At 42.0% G+C, this 27,280-nt stretch overlaps 1 protein-coding gene across 2 annotated transcripts in view; it reads right to left on the reverse strand.

Moving 5' to 3' along the window:
* FHL2 (four and a half LIM domains 2) overlaps positions 1-27,280 on the reverse strand; it is a 65,415-nt gene that overhangs the window by 28,479 nt on the left and 9,656 nt on the right. Inside the window, exon 1 of one of the 2 annotated variants that reach the window (XM_019714010.3) lies at positions 9,030-9,283. The exons of the other annotated variant lie outside the window; for it this stretch is intronic. The gene's annotated coding sequence lies outside the window, so the exon portion shown is untranslated. Of the gene's footprint in view, positions 1-9,029; positions 9,284-27,280 lie in introns of those variants that run through there. 2 annotated transcript variants of the gene reach the window in all.

Consider the following 27,280-nt stretch of genomic DNA (forward strand, 5'->3'; position numbering starts at 1 on the left):
TATGTCCCTTGGGCAAGTGGTTTCTCCCAGATGGAAAGATCATCCTTCCGATGCCCAGGTATCCTGAGAACGGAACACAAAGAAGCCGGCTTCCAAGAACAGATTTTCACAATGTCAGTGACCTCAGGCAATGGCCTCTCCAGGCAACACCTCGAGGCTTTCCAAAAGGAACATGAATGCATCATCATGCTAGTCACAGTGTTTTTCAAGGGTGAGCATAGAGTGCTCACGAGCAGAAAGGGACAGGACGGGGTGGGGTGGAGGGGGTACAAGGGGAGGTTTTTACCTCGCCTCATCCTCATATGCCATTCCCATACACGCATGGCAGAACTCTCACAGAAAACAAACACTCTACTGTGGAAATACTTGGGATGGAGAAATGCCTCCAGGGCTTTCAAAACAGAGTCAATCTTCTTCAGGAATACATATATTATCAAGTGGTGATATTTAATTTGTGAAAAGTAAAAAGTTTTATAGGTTGTTAAATATGTAGACTGGATGACTATGGAACTCTCAATAATGTTTCATGAACTCTAATTAAACTTGGTCCAATTTTCTGTCATTTCAAAACATTTAAGGGTGAAATTCCAGAATAATGCCCTATGATGCAAATAAAATATTGTTGCCCGGTTTATGATGACGTAAATTTGATAGTGTTTGTTAATTTTGTACTCTTGTATATACAAGGTCTTGACAATTGTAAGCAAAGAAATGAATATCTTGCGAGCATCCAGACTTGGTTATTTCTGTGTTTAATAGAAAAAAATTTTCCCCAAGAGTATTAACCATGCAGCTGGACACATGTGGCAACATCCAGCCCTCTAAATCGTTCTTCTTAGAGTTAAAGAAAACATCGTCTGGACATTCTTGTGATAACATCACAAGACGGGGCTCTTAAGCATTTGAAGTATTATTCTGAAACTCAACTTATAAATACCCTTTGCACTAAGGCCATCTCAGGTTGCAGCTATGCTGGCAGAAGACTCAATGCTTTCCTGTAATTCCTCGGTTATTGGCCTTGAAAGTGGCTGTCGTTTACTTCATCACAATTGAGCCCTGTCCTTCCAACAGAAAGGCTGCCATTTACCTGTGGAACCAGGGGCTTTTTGCCCATTCTGTTCACACAAATATAAGCATAATGATTTGGGAATTCGAAGTAAGAACAATCAAAGGAGACAGAATGATAAATGGTGGAATTTTAAAAGCTGGAAACAACTCCCAAGATTTTCTACGGCAACTACCTCATTTTATGGATGGAAAAATGGGAGCCCAGGAATATTAATGGAAACAGAGGAGTCACATGAATTTTCCCAAATAGCCATCTAAGTTAGAAAAAATAGACTCCCGATCTAAATTGAAAGGTGGTTCCAAGTGGGTTCAGACAAGCACAACCCTGCTGAGAAAGGGAAACAATCTATAGGCTGCACCAACACTTCTCTAGAGTACCACACCTATGCTCTCCAGCCAGTGAAAGGGGTGAGTCCTTTCTCCTTGAAGGAAATGGCCATGATGTTCATACACCTGGTATGTGTTTGCTACCTCCTCCAGTTCCACAGAAATAATAGAAGGTAGTCAACCCTGAACCCAAGGGAGCTCCACATCTGTGCAAAGTATGTCTGAGGCTATGCCATCATCACTGACCCTGACTCCCAGCGGGAATAGTCAGGCTGTTACAGGCTCAGAGGGACCCCCTGGGAGGAGGCACTTGGCCCAGTGGTTTGGCTCCCCTTTCTGTAAATTTCTTTCTGATGATGGTGGGTCTCTCTCCCTTCTTGCGCCTTATCTTCTCTAAGAAGTCACTGCGGTTTCAATGATTAGGAGAGCACTTCTACTTAAATCAACATGTTAGGTGTAAGGCGAGCACCATCACTAATTAGGAACAGGTCAGGACACACTTTATCTGAGAAGGTCTTCTTACAGACTTCCAGAGAATTCTATGAAGCACAAACCCTGAGAGTCAAAGTAAGTACCCCATACGCTAATGAGAAATCTGAGAGCTTGGCTTCTGTCACAAAGTGTTTAAAACCAGTTCTCCTTTCATTAAATGCTACCAAATAGAATATTGTTTTTAAAAACGTGTGTGCATTTAAAGTTACACTATCAATCTTAAGGCTCTTTTTAATGAGAAAAATTATCTACAGCCCTACATTAGGAGCCCCCTGTAACTTTCCTTTTTTTTTTTTATCCTATAAAACACCTGATTATTCATTCACTCAGGTCGAGCTGGAACTGTTGCGTCAGAAGTTATGTGAAGTGCTAGAGATACAAAGATGAATAAGATACAGGCCGTCCCTGAAGGAACTTGTGATAAAAACCGATAAATGTGTTATATGCCAGACTACAAGGCTCCCTGCTCAGAGCAGTGATGGAGAGACGCACAGGGTACCATGGGGACTCAGGGGAGGAGCCGGGAGCCACTTCTCCTGGGAGAGCAGGGCAGGCTTCCAGGAGGAGATGTTACCTGTGCTGGGACAGGTTAGCCAGCTAATACCACAGGCCAAGGAGCAGAGTGAGCAAAGGCACGGAGGTAAAAAACAGGGAAGAGCAAGCGGATACCCCAGGAAATGAGAGTGACTGGGATCACTTCCGGAGTAGCCAAGGTGAAGCTGAAACGATAGTGAAAGGCCCAGGAAAGGAGGGCATGTGGCCTGGATCTTGAACACAGATGTGCCCCGCAGATAGTGGGTTTAGCGTGTTGGCTCCTGCAGCCTGCAGTATGGAGGACAGACAGGAAAGCCCCGCTGAAAGTTCACTGTGTAGAGCCCGGCTTCGCTATGCAGGGTTGGGGGAGATAAAATTGAGTGGCAACGACTCTTTAAAAACATTTTCAAGATGTCAGAGTCCATTTCTGAATCACATAAAATAGGACATGTTGATTCTATAAGTAGTGTTTTAACCTAATTGTGTACAATTGCTGACCCTCTCTGAATCTTGAAACCCTTCTTGACAAGTCACACGTGTATCATTCGTGTCCATGACCTGGTACACAGAATGCTGACAATAGGCCACAGCACACAAGGAGACACCTGAACATCAGGTGTGACTGCTGACTTGGTATTTCATTGAATCAAGTCTAAATTATAGTGTCCTGGAGTTGTCATCCCTTACGTGGGTGAAATCACTCTCTGAGTTCATTCCCCCTTCTGCCCCGAACAACCAGGGTATTTGAAAAAGCTGGATCTTAGGGAGCAGGCTTGGCTCCAGGCCAAGCCACTGCACTGGGCAAAGCAAGTCCCAGGGGAGGCTGGCAGGGCTGGGATGGCCGGGAGAGAGTTTTGATCTCTGGGTCCTGGTCAGCCCAGCGCTCAGTCAGATGTGAGGATAAAGGTGACCCTTTATGGACAATGGAGCAAGGATGCACTGTGCTCACCTCCTGAGACACAGTTACCATTTAAAAGTCCCCAGATTTACTTTTATTTTTTAATTAAAACAATACTTTTATTTTGTTTTGTTTTCATGGGGAAAGTGTCAATACTATCTGTCATTTGGGAACAACAAAAGGGGCGATACGGTTCTTCTGTTCACTGTGCCCTCCTTGTCCTGTAGGGAGGATGTGTGGTTTTTACATTGTGATTTTTAAATGTGGGTTATTTTGATCTTCCCAGACTTAAAAACTGTAAAACAAAGTTTGAGAGGGAAAGTCTCAGAGCTAGGGAGAAAATGAAGAAAAAGGGAGAAGGAACACAAGAAGGGAGTAAAGGGAAGTAGAGAGAGGTGGCAAGAAGGAGACAAAGGGAGAACAGGAGTCGGGACGCTCATGCATTTGTTCTGACCAGAAAGGTTTCCGGAGAATCCAGGGAGGGGCCAGCATGGTGAACGGCCTCTGCTGGGTATGCGGCCCAGGCCTGCGTTTCACGAGCTTGGCCCATCCTTCCCACATGGACCTGTCGGGCCATGCTTGGCCTTACATGGCCAGATTTGCAAAAGAAGACTCAGTTCAGCGTTCTGTCCAGTGCTCCCTGTATTCAGTTACTTTCTCTCATCTGACCCCAGGATGCCATTTCCCTTCCCCACTCCCAAACCCAAGGCTTTGCTAGACTCCTCTCATAGTTAATTCCTAAGGAGAAACCTGTGAATATTCCCACATCCTGCCCGCAACATGAGAAGAAGCTTCGGAAAAATCAGTCCTGACAAAGCTGTGGCTATCCTTAAATGCCACCAAGGACCCAGGTAGAAAAGTCCATTGCTTATCAACAATCAACCAGAGCTTTTCATAGAGAATTAAGAAAATCGGTCTGTTCCACGTGGGCTCTTTTCAGACCCGTATTTAACATACAATGCTTTTATGACACCGCAGGGCAATGCGACTGCATGTCTCCAAACCGTAAGTGCTGCGCATATATCACTATGGCCTCACCAGCAGGTGACAAACACAGCATCAGGTGCTTTATAAGTACTTGTAGAATGAATGAACAAATGGATGCACAAGGGAATGAACACAAATATCCCAGAGGACAAGCATGTGGGCAAAAATAAAAAAAAGACGAGGAATGTTTTATGTGCAGAGCAAACCCCAAATGAAATGTGGTTTGGAATTTAATGCCATTAAACTTTCTGATGTAACAGATCCTAAGCTTCATTCTTTCTCCTCCATCACTGGCCTCTTTCCCTCTTCCAGACACACTGCTGTTTCCACAGCGGGGAGAACTTTTCTTATTGTGTTTGGACTCTAAACCCATGTGAACACGCAGCTGCACAGTCCAGGATGAGGCCTGGTCAGGTCAGGAAGCAAAAGCAGCCGGCAGCCGTCTCTACGCACGTCTGTGAAGAATGTGCTCGATCCCCTGACAGGGGCTCCGGGAATCCGTGAAAGGCCCAGGACCTCGACACAGACACAGAGCACCTACAGAGCACAGACCCTCACCCCAACACTTTCCACTAATTTAGCTGAACGGTTTCTTTCAAATACGAATTGTGGTAAAAAAGAAAGGGGAGCCAGTTCAAAGGATGTTGCTGTTTTTAAAAATATAATACCATGCCTAGAGTCCACTTGAAATCGAGTTTTAGATTGTTGGGAAGGTATAAGATTGACTAAGCCTACTGCTATATGATATATTTATGGATTATTTTAATGAGCCTTCATTGAGTACATCTATGGGCAGGGGTCTGGGATGTAATATAATATTGTAATGTATTATAATTCTATGTAAACTGGTAACTTTCAAAAACTGTTTAAAAAATATTGATTTGTCTCTGATAAACAAACGTTTTGTGACAGAAACAATGCTTGAATAAGGTAAACTACCGTCTTCCAAATTCACTTTTGAATATTGAATAATGGAAAGAAATGGAGAAATAATAAATGTCAAGTTTCTCACTTTAAGTCCGTAAATACAAGAATAGTGAGACTTATTCTGATGTCCCACGGGCTTTTAAATCCAGTCAATAAGCATGTACGAAGTAGCCACTATTTTCCACGTACTGGCTTAGGTACTGAGAAGCTGAGATAAGACATACAATTTTTGAAAGAGTTCCAGTCTGGTTCTAGTTCCAAAGAATTTAAATCACCTTTAAGATTCTATCTTGTAATTTAATCTCAAAACATCTCAGTTCAGTAGATGCTAGCTAGACAAGCATAATTACGCAGGCTAGAATGGCAGGCCGCCTCAGGTTTATAAATCATCTCAGTGTTGGGGGGATGAGGAGGAGACCCATCCTACAGCTCTACCACTGCCTTCCTGGGGACGTGGGAGCACGTTATTTATGTGCTCACACTCTCTCACCGGTCTCCTCCAATCTCCAAAAGGCAGCTTGTTGTTTGCGCTGCATCCACCTGGTTTTTTTCCTTTGGCGACGCCCAACTTCCATGGAAGGCTGCCCTCTTCATTCTCCCAGCCCCGCTCCTTGGTGGTGTTTCCTCAGCACACTGTGTCAGGGTCCTGTCAGCATCGCTCGCACACATGTCCTGCTCCTCTGTGCGTTGACTGGCTAAATCTTATTTGCTCCAAAAGTTGTATCATCAAACATAGACAGATCTATTTTCTCTTTGACTGACATCCTAAATATTTACAGACTTCAAGGGTGCCCTTTGACATGAGTCTTATTTACTCATAAACAGGGCAGCCGCTTCTCTTAGTGGCACAGAGATCATTTGCCTCACTTAGTACCATAAGCCTAAAGGAGATCGTTACGTCACAGACTAAATCAGGGCAGTAAAGGTATGGATTACGAAGACTGAGGACTACAAGTATGATAACATGTGATATTCAAGTTCATGCCATGTGTGAGAATCTCCATGATAATTGGATTACTGATGGAAAGACCAAATGCTGCCCCAAACCTTGCATTAGATCCTCAAGAGGACAAACATATTTTATAGCAAAAGGAAAATCAAGACCACCAGTAGCAAAGGAGTGATGGGATCTTGAAAAAGGCGAGACTGAGAGCTGGTGAGAATTTTTAAGCAAAGTTAATGAGGAGCTGTATTAGTCAGGGTTCTCAAGAGAAACAGAACCAGTAGTTGAATGAATATACATGAGTAGTCTGAAAGCCTGAGAACCAGGACAGCCGATGGTGAAAGTTCTAGTTTAAAAGCCGGCAGGCTCAAGACCCAAGATGAGCTGATGTTTCAGTCCAAGTCCAAAGGCTAGAAGGAACCACTGTCCCAGCTCAGCCGTCATGCAGGTGGAGTTCCCTCTGCTTAGCCTTTTTCTTCTATTTAGGCCTTCAATTGATTGGACGAGGCCCACCCACACTGGGGAGGGCAATCTGCTTTACTCAGTCTACTAATTCAAATATTAATGGCATCCAGAAACACCCTCACAGACACACCCAGAAATAACATTTGTGTCTGGGCACCCCATGGCTCAGTTACGTTGACATAACATTAACCATCACAGAAGCTAAAGTCCAAATCCACAATTCAGGACAACAAAGCCAATATACTTGACTCACCGTGAAGTCACAATGCCAGCTTGATCTTCCGGAAGACTGGGCTCTCAGTCACTAGAGAAGAGCCCATGTATTTTGTTCAAGGTGGTCATCTTGAGGAAGTGACCTCTCAGTATAATTCCACATCATAAATGGGCTTTGAAAAATTCTCTTAATAAAATTACACAGGAAGTATCCAATATCACTCTTTGTTTACCCAAGCAAAAGGAACTTTGTATCTCATGCCATCTGAGTCAGAGAGAAGCTTTCCTACTCCAGCCCCCTTGCTGACAAATGAGACAGCCTGAGCCCGGGGGGCTGGGTAACCCACCTTCCGTGCCAGACAGGAATAGAACCCAGGCCTCCTAAAACCCAGTCTAACTTTTTTCAATGTCTTACTGGGAGTTTTTGTCTGCAACTTAGATTTCTTTTAGTACTGGAAGTGGTTTAACAAACAATCTTGGGTCAACAAATGCAGCATAAGCCCTCATTGAAATATTCAGGTGTGTCTCCTATAGTTTAGTGGTTAGAACTCAGCCTCTCAAGTTAAGCTGTCTGGGGTCAGATCTCATCACTTCCATTCACAGTCTGGGAAACCTTAAAGAAGTTACTTTGATCTCTCTGCGCTTCAGTTTATCTGTAAGAACGAGGATGGTATCAAATTGTATACACTGCTTATGATGTGTAGTCTTGATAACAGTCCTGCAAGGAAGCCACTGTCATAGCCCTGTTTTCCAGTTGAGGAAACTGAGGCATGGAGAGATTCTGGGAGCTGGCCAAGGTTGCACAGCTAGTGGTTGAGGGACGGGGACAAGCTCAGGCAGCCCAGCTCCAGTGCGTACATGCCCACTAGTCCATCACAACTGCCTTCTGGCATATTTGTGAGGATGAAATGAGACTGTGAACATAAGTCCTTAGAATATTATCTGGTCCACAATAAGCCAATCCAGCCTTTATAAACACGTTGTGGTGTAAAAGCATTTTAAAACACGACAGGATAATAAACATTGTGGAAACCCAATTCTGTATCTTAAATGATAACCCTTCAAAATTCAGGGTGAGCTAAATCTGAAAAACATGGTTAAAAAATTTATATAAGTGCACAATGAAATGTTCTTCATTGAGCTTGGTTTTATGGCCGTTTGTCCAACCAGGAGTTCCTGTACTTCTAAGAGTTGCCCCAAATGTTTTCAATCTGAACCTCTTTCAGGATAGCAAAGCCTCCTTCCTTTAATACATTACTACAAAACACAGGTTAAGGGGCGGTAGTGCCAAAAGTGCCGGAAGGATTTGGCCCTGGGTTTTGAACTCAGTTTTCCAGATTTATTATCTCCCAAGATAAACGCAAGGCAGTGCAGGACCAGGAAGGTAGCTGTATACCTTTCATTTAATCCACGTTAGACTAGTTCTCCTGAAACCCAAATTGGGATTTGAATGTAAATAGGATTGATTCTACATTTAAAATAAATAGGAACAACATTTAACACTCTTTGCCCGCAGTTCCAGGTATGCTAATATATTACACAAGTGCAATTTAAGATTAGAATTTTTTTCCCCCTTTAAAATAAGCCCATTTTTGTTAAACCTGGTGGTTCAGTTTTTGAATTTCCGCACGAGTTAACGTGCGAGGCCACGCCGCAAGCTCCACTTCTTTCTACTGAAGGGAAAGGCCTCTGACACCCGGCGCAGACAGAAGGCGGCCAGAGTGCGGGCCTCCGGGGAGGGGGGTCGGTCAGCTCCCCACACTCGGACCCGCGACCAACCTTTGCCCAGGGCTCGCCCGTGGGTGGTCCAGCCCCTGCTGGCCACCCAGCGGAGTCGAGGACTCAGACGGCGCTCCTCTCTCCGAGGATGAGGCGGGGGTCCCTCCCGCTTACAGTACCCCAGGGCATCCTCACCTAGCTCAGCTCCCTTCTCCCCGGGTCTTCCTCACAGCTCGGCTTCCCCGTCCTTGGATATCCCCCGTTGCTTGGCTTCTCTCGCCTGGTCGCCTCTCCCCCGGCCCCCCCACCGCGCCCCTCTGTTCCCTCTCCCCGGGTCTCCCTCCACGGTTTGGCTCCCCTGTCCAGGGGTCTCCCCCACGGCTTAGCTCCCTTGTCCCCAAGCCATGCGGATGGAGCCCCGTCTCCCTCCCGGTAGCCCGGGGTGGTGGCACTCACCGCGCGGCGAGCCGGTGTTCCCGGACCGGGCGAGCAGGAGGTCCCGGGCGGCGGCAGTGGCGGCGGCTCCTGGCTGCGGCTCCGCAGCCGGCCGAGTGGAGCGCAGCCTCCTGCCCTGGCGAGCCCCGCGTGTCATTTGACCATATAAGGAGACAGACACACGCCTCCGAGGCGCCGGCGGCGCGGCCTCGGCTGGCTGGCACCGGGTCCGGGGGCGCGGGGGGCGAGCGCCCTCGGCCTCCCGGTAGCCGCGCCACCGTCCCGGGCTGCGGCGCGCACGGATCCCGACTCACTATTGGCTTTGGACTTTTACTTCGTTCCCTCGGGGTCTATAGAGCACCCGGGTGACGCGGAGCGTCGCCCGGGCGTTGACTCACGGGGCGAGAGGGCCGAGGGCCGCGGGGCCGCTGCTGCGCGACCCAGGACCTGCCGGGGCGGAGTAGCAGGAATCTGCTGGGTTCCAGGAACAAGAGGCAGGCCTAAGCCTGAGAAGGTGCAGGGAGAGGTGGGAGGAATGGAATGGGGCCACTTATCAGGTCTTTCCAGGGCAGGAGGCATGCGCCTGGGATGTATTTGCACGGTGGGCTTTTTCTCCGCCATACCCTGCAGACACCTCTCTGTCACGAAATGAATCCAGAAGATAACCAAAAAGAATGGATAATGCCAGGTTCTTTGTTGCACTAGAAAGGGGACAGGAGAAGGTCCAACCCCCAACACTGCATGGGCAAGAGGCCTCTGTAGACGTTCTGTTGTCCTCGCCAGGGCGGGAAAACAAAAGTAGGGTGGGGAGAGTGCCTCCCACACTCAAAACCCTCTGCCTGAAGCACACTTGGTAGGACAGATGGCAGCATTCAGCCTTGCAGGAGAGAAGGCTAAATCCCATGTCTGGGAAAGGCAGCATCCAGAAAGAAATGTTTGCTCTTGATTGGGTGGCCAGCGTCTAAGTGCAGACGGAAGCTGGAAGATGGAAGCTGGAAGATAGATGGAAGATGAGCTGATGGACAGCAAAGGCATGGTAGAAATATTGTTGGCAGACATATTATGTCTAACATTCAGTGGGCCTGAGAGAAGGAAGAACTATTAGATTGTTCTCTCTTGGTTGACACTCAATGTCTGCAGGTAATTCAGAGCGTGGGTCTCCATCATGGAACCACAGAACTTGAGAGTCATATTAGCCGCCACTTACTGAGTGCTAGCTCTGTGTGGTAGCTCATTTGATCCTCACCCTTTGAAGTAAGGTTTTATGGTGAGGACCACAATGTGAGGATGATATCAGAGAGAGTTGCTCACCATCTCCCAGACAACAATTATGCCAGCTGAGATTTGAACTGGAGTCCGTCAGATGGCAAAGCCATGCACATATCTTACAGGATATGAAATGCCTGCCAAAAAAAGTATACCCATTTTAAGAAAAGAAAACTATATTAAAATTGTAATATTCAATATATACCAATAACAAAAGATGAATACAAGTCACATCTGACTTCTGCAATTACAGGAGGTGTTCAAAATGGTTATCATCAGTGTAATTTTAATACAGTTTTTTCTTTCTTAAAATGTGTATACATTTTTTTGGGTGTGTGTGTTTGTGTGTGTTTGTGTGTGTGTGTGTGTATGAAGTAGTATCAGCTATGGATTAATAGTAACCATTGAAACTGGGTGATGATGGAGATATAGGGGTCGTTATATTAGTCTCGCTCTCTTTGTAAGGATTGAAAAATTCCATAATGAAAAATTGTAAATTGTAAATGCACACACCATTTGCCCTTAACCCATGTTTCCCCTTACAGGAAATTACCTTGCAGATTAACTTGCTCTTGTATAAATTGATCTATATGCAATAGGAATCATTGTAGAATTGTTTGTAATAGCAAAATAATGGATCGTGTTATATGTTCATCAACAGTGCCTACTTAAATATCGCATGGTACATTTTAGAATTATTTCTATATGTATCTGTTAAAAAGAATGATGTAGCTACGTTTATTGGTTTGACATGATCTCCAAGATATATCAACTAAAAGTAGAGATCACCTTGTAGATGGTAACCAACCATTTGTGTTAATAAAATAAGAAAGGAAGGAAGACAATATATGCCATATTTTGCCATGTATAATGCATACTTTTATGCCCAAATTTGTGAGGGAAACATAAAGATGCGCATTATACATGGGTAGCACTAATTCCATATTTATATAAATGTGTTTTTTGTTTATGCTTATGAGTTAAAAGAGTAACTCTAGAAATCAATAACGATATCTGTATGCAAAATGATACCCTGGAATACGATAATCGGTTTTGTTGAATTTACGATGAACTTGCAGTGATGAAGAGTTCTTGGCCTTCTATGATGTGTAAATATAAATTTGTTATCGGTACATAAAATTTCTTGTACCTTGTATCTATTCTTGTGTTTTGTAATTATTTGTTACATAAAATTTCTCGTTAAAAAATATGTTAAAAATAAATACTAAAATTCCTTTATAGTACAAAAAACATGTACCTAAATGTAAACAAATAAAAACTTGAATTAAAAAATTAAAACGTAAGATTTTTTCCCCTGAAAATTTGGGCCAAAAACATGGGTGCGCGATATACACAGGAGCACATTATACAAGGCAAAATAAGATACATAAAATGTGGTTGCCTCTGGGGAAATCTGGGGAGTTCTGAAGGTATGATGTGAAAGTGAGATTAAGTTTTCTATATACCCTTTTGTTTCTTTTTAATTTTGACTTATATAAATGTATTATCCATTCAAAAAGTAAAAATCTTCTAAAAATAAATACAACATATCCTCCTTCTTTAAGAAAAATGGGAAACAAATTTGTTAAGCCGAGTTTATAGAAAGTCAAAGGAGGTTTGCTAGAAATAGAGGAAGGAGGAATGCAATTCTGAGCTTAATGACATATGTATTTCTCTGAATAATTTAAATCAAAGGGCAAAATATTAATAACTTTTTACAAGATATTCCAGTAAAAAGTACTTTGCAAAGTTCTATCTTGTACACAATCATTGTATTTTCAAGACCTAATTATAGTGCATGGTACACAGCATGTGCTTAGTAAGTGTTAAAATAAAAATTTAAATATTGAATGAATGGATGGATCGAAGAATTATTTAGCATGTGACAAGTCTCTTGTTTTGTAATTGATTATAGTATAACATATAGACTGTTATAGAAAACATAATGCATCTATGACAGTACAGCTTGATCTCTGGAATCAGGCTTGGATTTGAATCCATCTTCTACCTATGCCTAGCTCTGTGGCCTGAGGCAACCACAAAACTCTGTTTGCTCATGTAAAATGGAATAATAATACATACTTGCAAAATTGTTGGAAAGATCCTTTGACATGATGTATATAAACCATTTACCACTATTAGTACAGTCCTTGGCACATAGTAGGCCCTCAGTAAGTATTAGCTTTTATTTCATGATATTTTAATTTACAGTAAAGGGAGATGAATCCAGAATAAGAAGGAAACATAAAGGTGTTTAAATCATACAAACTTCTAGTTATAAGATAAATTAGCACTGGGGGTGTAATGTATAGTATGGTGACTATAGTTAACAATACTGTACGTATATTTGAAAGTTGCTAAGAGAGTAGATCTTACAAGTTCTCATCATAAGAAAAAAACTGTAACTGTGTGGTGACGGACGTTAACTGGACTTACTGTGGTGATCATTTCGTAATGTATACAAATATTGAGTCATTATGTTGTAAACCTTAAACTAACATAATGTTATATGTCAATGATGTATGTCTCTATCAAAAAGAGAAAACACTTCACTCTTATCAGAAGAACGATTAAGGTTTAGGTCCTGTTCTAAAGGTAAAAGTTTGACTTTTTGAGAGAAAAATTCTCTGCTATAGATAAAAATCTAGTTCATGAAAGGAAAAAAAATAATATTTTCTGGGAAAGGGATCAAGTGGCAACTGATAAGTTATTCAAGTTCTTCTCTTGTTCATTTCAGTTCTCCTGTAATTCCTTCATTAGCCAATATGGCCCTAATCTCTCTTGTTGTGGGGGTTTCAGAGAGAGGCATAGCTAGGAAGGGAGGAAAGAAAATGAAGACTTTATGGTATAGGCCAGTAGTTCTCAAAGTGTGGTCTGGGACCAGCAGCCACAGGATTACCCAGAAACTTGTTAGAAGCAAACATTCTTGGGTCCAACTCTGTTTCAACAAGCCCCCTCCCAGGTAATTCTGATGACTGACAATGATTCTGGGTAAAATACCGGCTAGGGATTCCAACTCTAGACTCAGTAATTTACCTGAAACCTAGGAAATGTCAATTTCTATGGGAACAGAGATAGACTAAACATAGACCAGGCTCAGGAACTCTAAAAGCCAACTGCAAGTATTATACTTAGTCTGTTAGGTACTTCATGGGAAGGAAGCACAATGCAGGAAATTTACAAGGTGAAAAGTTCCAGTCTGTGTCTCAGTGATACAAATGCTGAAACTTAATTCTCTCCACCATGAGGCCCAGAGGCAGGCAGAGCTTCTGGGAGTGTGGGGGGACTGCAGACCAGATGGTGGGTAGTCAGGTGGGCCACGAGGGCTGGTGGCCCAGGACCCACGCCACGGGCACGCGGAGAACTCACCATCACAAAGAAGAAAGGGAACCCATGAAAACAGTGTGTGTGGGGGTGTCAGACCTCCCCATCTTAGTTACCCTAACTGACCATTTCAACAAAGAATTTTAGAGAACCTATCCCATTTAAGAAATGGGATTTCTCCTTAAAAGCTTCTGCACAGCAAAAGAAACCATCGACAAAATAAAGAGGCAACCAACTGAATGGGAGAAGATTTTTGCAAACAGTGCCTCCGATAAGGGGCTAATATCCAGAATATACAAGGAACTCATGCAACTCAACAACAAGAAAACAAACAACCCAATTGAAAAATGGGCAGAAGACTTGAAGAGACATTTCTCCAAAGAGGACATACAAATGGCAAATAGACATATGAAAAAATGCTCAACATCACTAATCATCAGAGAAATGCAAATCAAAACCACAATGAGATGTCACCTCACCCCAGTCAGAATGGCTATCATCAACAAGACAAATAGTAACAAGTGTTGGAGAGGCTGTGGAGAAAAAGGAACCCTCATACACTGTTGGTGGGAATGCAGACTGGTGCAGCCATTATGGAAGGCAGTGTGGAGGTTCCTAAAAAAATTACGAATAGAATTGCCATATGACCCAGCAATCCCTCTCCTGGGTATCTACCCAAAAAATCTGAAAACATTTAGAGATAAAGACACGTGTGCTCCAATGTTCATTGCAGCTTTGTTTACGGTGGCCAAGACATGGAAACAACCAAAATGTCCTTCGATAGATGAATGGATAAAGAAGTTGTGGTATATATACACAATGGAATACTATTCGGCGGTAAGAAAAGATGATATAGGAACATTTGTGACAACATGGATGGATCTTGAGAGAGTAATGCTGAGCGAAATAAGTCAGACAGAAAAAGCAGAGAACCATGTGATTTCACTGATATGTGGTATATAAACCAAAAACAACAGAAGAACAAGACAAACAAATGAGAAACAGAAACTCATAGACACAGACAATAGTTTAGTGGTTACCAGAGGGTAAGGGCGGTGGGGGGTGGGGGGTGGGAGATGAAGGTAAGGGGGATCAAATATATGGTGAGGGAAGGAGAACTGACTCTGGGTGGTGAACACACAATGGGATTTATAGATGATGTAATACAGAATTGTACACCTGAAATCTATGTAATTTTACTAACAATTGTCACCCCAATAAATTTAATTAAAAAAAAAAAAAAGAAATGGGATTTCTCACAGGCAGTTCCGCCCACTCAGGCCCTGGGCAGGAAACCGGTGGATGATTTGCCCTTGATTCAGAGGTAATCATTCTTAACTGCCGCAGATTGTTGGAGGGTGAGTCAGTGTCTCAAATCATGAAGACTGGCAGTCAAAGGGTACATTCTCTCCATGCTGCCTGGAGGGGAGCCGGTCAGGAGGCAGGTGTAGGGTACCTCCCCATGACACAGTACCAGATCCCAGTGTGGTGGCTCAGACACCTGGGCTCACTTTTCCTAAAAGCACTACTTTCCTGAATCCAGCAGGAAAACCTCTATGGAAGGTGACCCTACAGGCAGGGTGCCCATGAGCTTGGTGCAAATGTCCCCTTCAGCAAAGGAAGGAACTCGGTCTGGTTACAGCTATATTCTAGTAGGACCGAAATGGTTTTCTTTTACCTGTTAGACTTTCAGAAAAAACTCAGCCCTCTATAAAAGGCAAACTCCTTTCCTTCCCCTCTCCCTGCTGCCGTGCTCTGGTTAAGAGGGAAAATTCTTGGCTCTTTCTGACGACGCAAAGTTTCCATATCTCATCGCTCTCTTTTCACAAACTGATTTAATGGATGCAAATAGTCAGTGTTTAAAACCTGAAATTATGTCTGACTCTGAGCCAAATCCACAAACAACCCCAGGATTCTGAGTTTGCCATCATTGGTTAATCTTATTTGGAGCATTTGATACAACTTTCCATATGGCTTTGATAACTCATTAAGAAAATTTCTCTTTGGCGGCTTAATGACCAGTAAAATGAAACCGTCAGTTTTGGGTCAGGAAATGTTGCTGGACTGTTTCAGATGAAAACTATTTATAATGTGGACACAGAAAAACGTTGCTTATTTGAGATCTTTCGTCTCTGATTTCAGTCCTTTCCTGCAGTAACCCATTCACTTCTCTGCTTGCCAGCAGATTTTTCCCCTTTATCAGCTATTCCAAACTCCATTTAAAAGAAGTGTGACTGTCTGTGGTCTGTGCAAACCTGGCAGAATCCAATTTTGAATGAACCATGTTTGTTTCCCTAAAATACCTGAAGCTCTCTACGTGTGGCCTCTGACACTTCTTCCTGGCATCTCGAAATGGGAGCTTTTCATGCCTCACTTGCTTCTCGGAATGTTGATTTTAAACCACACTGAAATCCAGATATTCTTTGTGAATTGACTCTATGAGTCAATGCTGCAGCTCTAACATTGCAAGCTCTTTCTCCCTGCCACCAAAGTCCTTTTGTACTATTTCTGCTTTGATCAGGGTCATTAACAGGAAATCCACTGGTCTAGCTAGGAAGAGCCAGGGCTGCCAGGCCCTAGGAGGGATGGTCTGAGTCCTGGGCCCATGGTCCCCTATGGAGCAGTGTGACAAATACCCTTACCTTTGTGTGTCCCCCCACTTCACCTGTGAAACAAAGGATTTACCACCTCTCTTCTTACCCCAACGGGTTATTTTAAATTATTTAGTTCTTCTTCAAATCATTTTTACAGCTAATCACTAATTAAACATTTTCCAGAATGTCTCTGGTGGATAATTGTTCACCATGGTGTGGGATGAAAAGCTGTATTTTGTATTGCTTTATGTTCTTCTAAAGAAACAAGTTAAGGAACATCTTTGGGCTAATTCAGAAAGCGCTTTAACATTGGATCTGAGAGTCATGACAGAGCTTTCTGGAATAGCTAAGCTTCTTTCTACATCATTGCAATGGTAATGGATTGTTGAAATACCAGGAAAAGATTTTCTAAAATTTCTGACCTTCGGCATATCCTGGTAGTACTATTTGCCCTCCCAAAAATCTTTTAAAATTCTGGACCATCCTAACTGCACAAATATTTTTGGAAACTTCTGTACAGTTCGAGATGCTGAGCAATTACTCTGTAACTGCCCCAGATTACTCATGCGCTTCCCCACAGGGGTGGAGGCGCTCCAGCGGCAAATCACTGTCAGATACCTAAAAACATTCATCTAGCTGTCCTTCTATTGGAGATGCCTCTTTCTTTTTCTTTTGTCTTCATTTCAACAATTTGCAATTATCCTTTCATCTTGAGTGTGGCCTTACCATATGTTAGGTGCCTGGCCTTGTTAGGATTCTATGGAGTCAGTTCTCTCTCCCACCCTGTTTGTATGGAACGTCTATTTCCCTATGTTGCGATTGGTGCCTTGAGTTTCCAGGTCATGTTAAAAGCAGATGAAGGACCATAAATAATGTCTTGACCACTGTAAATTATTTACAAGACATGGAAACAACCAAAGTGTCCTTCGATAGATGATTAGATAAAGAAGATGTGGTATATATACACAATGGAACATTACTCTGCCATAAGAAAAGATGAAATGCTGCCATTTGTGACAACATGGATGGATCTTGAGATTATTATGCTAAGTGAAATAAGTCAGACAGAAAAAGTAGAGAACCATATGATTTCACTGATATGTGTGATATAAAACTGAAAACAACAAATTGACAAGACAAACAAATGAAGAAACAAAGACTCCTAGATACAGACAATAGTTTAGTGGTTACCAGAGGGTAATGGGGGAGGGAGACGGTAGATGAGGGTAAAGGGGATCAAATGTATGGTGATGGAAGGAGAACTGACTCCGGGTGGTGAACACATCATGCAATATATAGATGATGTATTACAGAACTGTACACTTGAAACCTACATAGTTTTGTTGACCATTATCACCATAATGAATTTTAATTAAAAAAAAAAAAAGCAGATGAAGGACACACTTGAGAGGTTTCCTTTTCCTAAGAATATGTTTGAATAGTTGGTAGGTCAGGAGAGCAGGGACTGCACTCCTAACCTAGGAGGTCTTGAGACCCTGTCCAGCTCATTCTCTTTGTTCCCACAGCCAGAAGGCGAAGATGCCTTTCCTCGCTCTGCTCTGCCTGGCAAACTCCTGTTCATCCTTTAGAACACAGATAAAGTGCCTCCCCTAGAAAGGCTGCGTGGGGGACGCTCAATAGCCTTATTTTGGATCATTCCATCCTGTCTCATCTTTCCCTTATTTATAAGAAAAGGAAAGAGAGTAACTCTTATGGGCAAGGACTGAGACCTTCATTCTGTCTTCTCTACAATTTGCAAGCTGGTCAATATCGACTGAATTCAATTCCGGTTTTCTGAAAATTCCTAAACCAGGACAGGGCTGTCATACAAGGGCTCATAGGGGCTACTTGTACCAAACACACCTGGCCCATTGCCTGTTTGGGCAGCTCAGCTATCTGGGCTTTGTACTGAGACCCAATTTGCAAATGACTTGAATGAATGCAAAGAAGTAAAGGTCTGTCCTTCCAGATGGCAGCAGAGGTACTCTAAGAGCTGAAAATGGGGCTGCAGGTCAACAATGGGAAGCTCTTGGTATAGTGCTTCTGCCTCCAAGAGTCTAAGTCTCATGAGGTGGGGGCTGCTTCTCCTGACCTGCTCCTGCCCCCCAGCTGGAACTTATTCAACCACTAAGAACACTGCTCAGTGAGAGACTTCCTTGAAATCTATGTCATTGTACAAACTAAAGCCACATTCTTCATTTTTAGCAACAAAATGCAGTAAAATCATGTCTTTAATTGACGCTTGGGGCATGTTTGATTTTCTATCGAATGCTTTAAAAAAGTCTATATCTCTGGGAAATTACATAATGGAAGTTCTGTCTCCCGCAGAAATTCGTAAAGCTTCTCTCCTCCGTAGCTGCATGAGGCCTGTGTGTGGACCATGTGCGCAAGCAAGCCTTCCTACAGTTGAGTATTTAGTGATAACAACTCAGCTAGGAAGAGGGGCACCCCACCCTTCAAGTTGCTTTTGACAGGCAGGCTGCAGAGATGGGCTAGGACAGGAGCACATAGCTCATCTCCCTCCGGCCATATCTGTTTGAGGTGAGACCACTCAGACGTAAAAACTGACCTATTTCCTTCATTCACTCATATTGCTGATGCATACACAGTACCACAGGTCGACCAGATTTAATGAGTTTGTTCTTCCCTGTGGCCATCCATACTCACAGAGACAACTGTGGGGCTTTCCAAGCCACGTAATCCTCATTTTGACTTAACCATTAGCAGGCATCTTAGAACACTTCCCAGCCAAGATTGGACCCAATACTTTTGCATTTGCAGCCTTCACTCACAAGTAGTACACCTTCCCACAAGCAGTGGGGTTTGCAGTGAGAATTTGTTTATTTTGGACAGGTCTCTCTTGCTCTTTTGCAAGGGACACACACAGACACACAGGGACAGTGTTGCGAGAGCAGAACTAATTGAACTGATACAGTCAATGAATGTAAACTTGACATCCCTGATTCTGGAACTCAGTTTAGAGGAGCCACCACTCATTGCCATGATTAATTACAACAACTTTTTTTTCTTTCTTTTTTTCATTTGGCTGCTTATAGGGTGGCTTTTTTTTTTTTTTTTTTTTTTTTTTTTTTTTTTTTTTTTTTTTTTGGTATAGGAAGATGATATGGGTGTGATTTTAGACTCAGAGTCTTGGAAGATTCATTTTTTCCTCTTTTTTGTCTGAAACTCTAGGAGGAGAGGTGGTTTTAGAGGGGCTTGACGTCCAGCATGGCCTACGGGTAACAGCAATGGCAGAGGAGATACTAGGGGAGCCTGTGGCAGCTACCAGCAGTGGGGAGCACTTGTTTGTGGGGCCAAGAAACAGCTGGGGGTGGTAGCAGGAAAGGGTGATGGGGGCTGTGGCCCAAAGAGCAGAGCGTCTTCGTGCAACGTGGCTTTGGGACATAGAGAAGGAGCTGCAGAGGCTGCTGGGAAAAATATCCCAGTGAGAACAAGAGGAGGACGTCTGTAGGAAAAACAGAAAGTGAGGGAAAGAAGGAGAAGAACATGGTGAGAGGAAGGAAGATGAAGCTTCCATCTGGGAAGTAAGTGAGGAGACTGTGCTGGGCTAGTTAATTTATGTGGGCAAAGGAGGTGCTGGATACCATTTACCTGGAAGTCAGGAATGGTTTCAGAGGAAAAAGCTGGTTACTCCAAAACTCCACCCACGACTTAGCTTCCCACTTTGCTTCCGATGTTCCGAGTGACGCCATGATATTCTAAGCCCAGCAAGACAGCAAACTAAGGAAGGACAGAGGGGATTTACCAGCTTCTTAGGTCAGCCCCCAGTTAATGGTCAATTGTACATTTTTGTTCAATAGAGTTGTGTATTGTGTGGTAAATGTGCTCAGGACTAGCAAAAGTTACCCTTTGGTCTACTGTTAGGGAGAGTCCTGCCTGGGACGTATAGTAAATAATGTGATATTATTGCTTAAATGCCTATCAAGGTACTTAGTCCCAGAAAGAGGAGGCAGAGAGGTGACATAAAATCCAGGCTGGAGCCATCTCAGGTCCGCCCTTGACCGTCCTGGAGTCCCAGAGCCGCCTGCATGGGTCAGACTGGAAAAGCACACATTGCTCTTTTTCATGGGAGCAGGTAACAAAGCTCTAGGCTGGCAGAGCCTCTCCAGGGTGGGTGCCAGGAGGACAAGCCAACTCCTGCCTGGTTCCTATCACCAGGGCCTGTGGCAGGGTTAACCAGAATGAAGGGGCATTCCAGTGGGCGAGGAATGCCAGGAATCCTGGCCCGGTTATGAGGCTGGTGTGGGGACCCTGAGATTACCATCTACACCCCGGTGAGCTGGCAGCAGGGGCTGTGATTTGGGAGGCAGGACCCCAGAGTCCAGTGCTCACACCAAGGGAGGGATGCAGGACAGCAGGGCAGCGTGACACTTTTGTCTCTCAAACAGGGGCAGCTTGCCAGCTGGAAGAAGACCTGGCAAGTCTGAAACCCAGGGTAGCATTGTTGGCACCTCCTTCACCTTCCAGAAGCCTGGCCTGTCTGCCTCCTTTCCTGGTCCTGACAGTACCCGGGCATGTGCCCTGATGAGAAAAATAACCCCAAAGAGCTGCAAAAGGAATCATTTTCTCCTCTCTACACCTGGAGGGTCCAGGGCTGGTCTCCTGGTAGAGGAGAGGGTTAAAGTGAAGGTTGGTCTGCAGGGGTCCAGGTCAGGGGCCCCGGCCTCCTTTAACTGAGAGGTTCTCTGAATGTCCGTCAGCTACAGTGCCAGAAGACTTAGGGCAATGCCTTTTGAAGCCTCCTCTGACTGCTACTCTCTGGGAGATGTGTCATATATTATACTGGTATTTGTTGGTGGGTCCAAAGCCAACATTTTAGATTGTCTCACTCAAACCAGAAGGATTTCTTGGCGCAGGCAATCAGACGGAAGTGTGTGGTATGCATATCTTGTATCAGCTTGTGTTTCTATTATGCTGGCAACCAGAGGGGTCCATATAGGTGGGAAGAAATGCAGAAAGACCGAATTGAGGAGCAGTGAAATGAGTAATTCTATCGGATAGAAGTTAACAGTGCCATAGAGCCAAATGCAGGAGCTGGCTATGATGGCTGCAAGCATTTAGAAAAATTATATGACAGAAATATGCTTAGTTATTTTAGGAAGTGACACATTGCCTATTAAACCAACTTCAGGTAAGATTTCATGGGTCTAGTATAGAGAAGGTTTTTTGTTTTGATTTCCAAATTCCATTTCATCATTTACCAAATGTCCACCATTTTGGCCGTGAGCCTACAGCTTGTTAAATCCCCATGAAACTTAAAGGGAGGGGAGCGGTAATATGAACCAACTTAAAAGAATTCCAAGTGGGCCTCTGTGGGCACATGTACACATTACCATCATCACTTTAGATAATTACACTCATTCATTCTCACCTCAGTCAGTAAAACCGATCCTGAAATTAAGGCTGAATGACACCTACTCGTATTTTAAACTGTAGACCAAATTAAAAGGCATTAGCACAATTTCCTAGTATTAGCTTTGAGTTAAAGTTTTAAAATGTGACTTTAAAAACAAAAGTAAATTATAACTTCAGAAAGAGTATTATCAAAGATCAATGCTGTCATATTTAGAGTAAACTTTTAAAGAAAACCAAGTACAATGTACAACATTTCTTCTCATTAATTCTTTTCAAGTACTCCTAATAGCCCTTGTTGCTTATTCCTGGTTTTAGTTAGAATTCTTTTTCTCTGCTCACCCACACTCCTTATCTTTGAAATAAAAAATTTGTGAAAGGTCCTGGAATTTAGGGCTATTTTGACAATAAAAGCTCATACAACGTCCTTCTCATAGAATTGAATTGAGGAGGGTGGGCAGGGACTACAATTTGCGAAGTGATTCATCCTCACAATGTCACAAAGATGAAGACAACACAGACCATCCCTTCCAGAGCTTAAAGTCCTGTGTGACCGGAAGGGAGGGAGCCAGCTGGGTAAAGATGAGATCCCAATAAGATCAGGTTAGTGTTACGATATGGGAAGTATATCCCACTTTAGGGTATATATATCAGAGAGTCTCAAAGAAGCATTTGCACTTGCATGTTTATAGCAGCATTGTTCATAATAGCCAAGAGCTGGAAGCAACTCAAGTGTCCATCAACAGATGAATGAATGTATGGTCTATACACACAATGAAATATTAGTCAGCCTTGAAAAGGAAGGAAATTCTGACACCTGCTGCAACATGGATGAACATTGAAGACCTTATACTAAGTGAAATAGGCCAATGACAAAAGACAAATGCTGTATGATTCCACTTATAGGCAGTCCCTAGAATCGTCAAACTCATAGAGACAGAAAGTAGACTGGCGGTTGCCGCAGTTATGGAATGGGGAGTGAGTGTTTAATGGGTACAGGGTTTCAGTTTTGCAAGATGAAAATATTCTGGAGATCTGTTGCCCAACAATGCTGGAAGTGAGGCAACAGGACAGGGAGGGAAAGAAAGCTAAGCAGCTAAGCAAGGACATGATTTCAGGTCAAGTCCCAGCCTCAGCTTGTGAATATATATATATATATATATATATATATATATATATATATATATGTATATATGTGTATATTTATATATGTATATATGTGTATATATGTGTGTGTGTGTGTATATATATATATATATATATTTTTTTTTTTTAGTTTTTTTTTTTTTTTTAATTTATTGGGGTGGCAATTGTTAGTAAAATTACATAGATTTCAGGTGTACAATTCTGTATTACATCATCTATAAATCCCATTGGGTGTTTACCACCCAGAGTCAGTTCTCCTTCCATCACCATATATTTGATCCCCCTTACCCTCATCTCCCACCCTCCACACCCTTTACCCTCTGGTAACCACAAAACTATTGTCTGTGTCTATGAGTTTCTGTTTCTCATTTGTTTGTCTTGTTCTTTTGTTGTTTTTGGTTTATATACCACATATCAGTGAAATCATATGGTTCTCTGCTTTTTCTGTCTGACTTATTTCACTTAGCATTATACTCTCAAGATCCACCCATGTTGTCACAAATGTTCCTATATCATCTTTTCTAACTGCTGAATAGTATTCCATTGTGTATATATACCACAACTTTTTTATCCACTCATCTATCGAAGGACATTTTGGTTGTTTCCATGTCTGGCCACCGTAAACAAAGCTGCAATGAACATTGGAGCACATGTGTCTTTATGTATAAATGTTTTCCGATTTATTAGGTAGATACCCAGGAGAGGGATTGCTGGGTCATATGGTAATTCTATTCGTAATTTTTTGAGGAACCTCCACACTGCCTTCCAAAACGGCTGCACCAGTCTGCATTCCCACCAACAGTGTATGAGGGTTCCTTTTTCTCCACAGCCTCTCCAACACTTGTTACTATTTGTCTTGTTGATGATAGCCATTCTGACTGGGTGAGGTGATATCTCATTGTGGTTTTGATTTGCATTTCTCTGAAGATTAGTGATGTTGAGCATTTTTTCATATGTCTATTTGCCATTTGTATGTCCTCTTTGGAGAAATGTCTCTTCAGTTCATCTGCCCATTTTTCAATTGGGTTGTTTGTTTTTTTGTTGTTGAGTTTCATGAGTTCCTTGTATATTTTGGATATTAGCCGCTTATCGGAGGCACTGTTTGCAAAAATTTTCTCCCATTCAGTTGGTTGTCTCTTTATTTTGTCGATGGTTTCTTTTGCTGTGCAGAAGCTTTTAAGTTTCATATAGTCCCATTCGTTTACTTTAGCTTTTACTTCCCTGGCCTTTGGAGTCAAATGCATAAAATGCTCTTTGAACCCAAGGTCCATAAGTTTAGTACCTATGTTTTCTTCTATGCAGTTTATTGTTTCAGATCTTATGCTTAAGTTTTTGATCCATTTTGAATTAATTTTGGTACATGGTGACAGATAGCAGTCCAGTTTCATTCTTTTGCACGTGGCTTTCCAAATCTCCTAGCACCATTTATTGAAGAGGTTGTCTTTTCTCCATTGTATGTTTTTTGCTTCTTTGCCAAAAATTATCTGTCCATATTTATGTGGTTTTATTTCTGGGTTCTCAATTCTATTCCATTGGTCTATGTGTCTGTTTTTCTGCCAATGCCATGCTGTTTTGATTATTGTAGCCTTGTAGTACAAGCTAGTCAGGGAGTGTGATACCTCCAGTATTTTTCTTTTTTCTTAAGAATGCTTTGGCTATTCGGGGTCTTTTGTGGTTCCAAACAAATCTGATGATTCTTTGTTCTATTTCTTTAAAAAATGCCATTGGGATTTTGATGGGGATTGCATGAAATCTGTATATTGCTTTGGGTAATATGGCCATTTTAACTATGTTGATTCTTCCAATCCATGAGCATGGAATGTCTTTCCACTTCTTTGTATCTTCTTCAATTTCTTTTAAAAATGTCTTATAGTTTTCAGCATATAGGTCTTTCACATCCTTGGTGAAGTTTATTCTTAGGTATTTTATTCTTTCTGCTGCAATTGCAAAAGGAATTGCTTTTTGTATTTCTTTTTCTGAGATTTCATTGTTAGTATATAGGAATGCAATGGCCTTTTGTACGTTGATTTTGTAGCCGGCAACTTTACTGTATTCGTTAATTGTTTCTAATAGCTTTTTGGTGGAGTCTTTAGGGTTTTCTATATATAACATCATGTCATCTGCAAAGAGTGATAATTTAACTTCTTCATTCCCAATTTGGATGCCTTTTATTTCTTTCTCTTGACAGATTACTCTGGCAAGGACTTCCAACACTATGTTGAAAAGCAGAGGTGATAGGGGTCAGCGCTGTCGTGTTCCTGAACGTAGAGCAAAGGGCTTCCGTTTTTCACCATTAATTATGAGATTAACTGAGGGTTTGTCATATATGGCCTTTATTATGTTAAGGTATTTTCCTTCTATGCCTATTTTATTAAGTGTTTTAATCATAAATGGATGTTGTATCTTGTCAAATGCTTTTTCTGCATCAATTGTTATAATCATATGATTTTTGTCCTTTATTTTGTTTATGTGATGTATCACATTGATGGATTTGTGTATGTTGAACCATCATTGTGCCCCGGAGATGAACCCCAGTTGGTCGTGATGAAAAATCTTTTTAATGCATTGTTGTATTCGATTTGCTAGAATTTGTTTAGGATTTTTGCATCTGTATTCATCAGAGATATTGGTCTGTAGCTTTCTTTATTTGTGTTGTCCTTACCAGGTTTTGGTATCAGGGTAATGTTGGCCTCATAAAATGAGTTAGGGAGTACTGTCTCTTCTTCAATTTTTTGGAAGAGTTTGAGCAGGATTGGTATTAGATCCTCTTTGAAGGTTTGGTAGAATTCACTAGTGAAGCCATCTGGTCCCGGACTTTTGCTTTTGGGAAGGTTTTGGATGACTGATTCAATTTCGTTACTGGTGATCGGTCTGTTTAAATTTTCCAGTTCTTCATGGTTCAGCCTACGAAGGCTATATGTTTCTAAGAATGTGACCATTTCTTCTAGGTTATTGAATTTGGTGGCATATAGTCCTTCATAGTATTCTTGGATGATCCTTTGTATTTCTGTGGTGTCCGTGATAACTTCCCCTTTTTCATTTCTGATTTTGTTAATTAGTGTCTTCTCTCTTTTTATCTTAGTGAGTCTAGTGAAGGGTTTGTCAATTTTGTTAATCTTTTCAAAGAACCAGCTCTTTGTCACATTATTTTTTTCTGCTGTGTTTTTGTTCTCTATTTCATTTAGTTCTGCTCTGATTTTTGTTTTTCCTTTCTTCTGCTGACCTTGGGTTTCATTTGTTCTTCTTTTTCTAGTTCTTTAAGGTGTAACATGAAGTTATTTATGTGGGATTTTTCTTGTTTCTTAAGATTGGCCTGTAATGATATAAATTTCCCTCTTAAAATTGCTTTCGCTGCATCTCAAAATTTTGGTAGGATGTATTTTCATTCTCATTTGTTTCTATGTATCTTTTGATCTCTCCTCTAATTTCTTCTTTGACCCGGTCGTTCTTTAAAAGTATGTTGTTTAATCTCCATGTATTTGTGTTTTTTCCTTCTCTCTGTTTGCAGTTGATACCCAATTTCAAAGCCTTGTAATCAGAGAATATGCTTGGTATGATTTCAATCTTCTTAAATTTGCTGAGGCTTATTTTATGCCCCAATATATGGTTTATCCTTGAGAATGCTCCATGTACACTAGAAAAGAATGTATAGTCTGTTGTTTTAGGATGAAGTACTCTATATATGTCAATTATGTCCATTTCATCTAATGTGTCATTTAGGGCTTCTATTTCGTTATTTATTTTCTGTTTGGATGATCTATCCATAGCTGTCAATGATGTATTTAAGACCCTTAGTATAATTGTGTTTTGGTCAATTTCTCCCTTTAGTTTTATTAGTAATTGCTTGGTATATTTTGGTGCTCCCTGATTGGGGTCATAAATATTGATGACGGTTATGTCTTGTTGTTGTATAGTCCCCTTTACCGTTATGAAGTGTCCATCTTTGTCTCTTTTTCACCCTAAAGTCTGTTTCATCTGATAGCAGTATGGCTACACCTGATTTTCTCTGGAAACCATTTGCTTGGAGTGTCAATTTCCACCCTTTCACTCTGAGTCTATGCTTGTCCTTGTAGCTGAGATGTGTCTCTTGGAGACAGCATGTGGTTGGGTTTAGTTTTTTGATCCAATCTGCTACTCTGTGCCTTTTTATTGGTGTGTTCAGTCCTTTTATATTTAGGGTGATTATCGATATGTGAGGATTTCCTATCGTTCTATCTTTAGTATTCTGGTAAGACTGTGTCTCCATTGTTCCTTGGACTTTTTGTTGTTGTCTATTATTTCTGTGTGGTGGTATTCCATGATTTTCCCCTCTGTTTCTTCTTTTATTACAGTATATATTCCAGTTCTGGATTTTTTTTGGGTGGTTCCCTTAAATTTATGTAAAAGAAAGTTTGATATTTAGAGTATTCCATTTTCTTCAGCGCACTTACTTTCCCCATTCCCATATTCCGGTTCAGGCCTTACTCTCTCCCTTTTTATGTTTTGATTGCCACAAATTGTCCCAGTTGATGGTGGTTGAATAGCCTCCTTTAGTATTTCTTGTAGTGCAGGTCGTGTATTAGAAAATTC

The sequence above is a fragment of the Rhinolophus sinicus genome, chromosome 2 (assembly GCF_057876585.1).
Source record: "Rhinolophus sinicus isolate RSI-liver-muscle chromosome 2, RSI-T2T, whole genome shotgun sequence".
In the NCBI taxonomy this organism is placed as follows: Eukaryota; Metazoa; Chordata; class Mammalia; order Chiroptera; family Rhinolophidae; genus Rhinolophus; species Rhinolophus sinicus.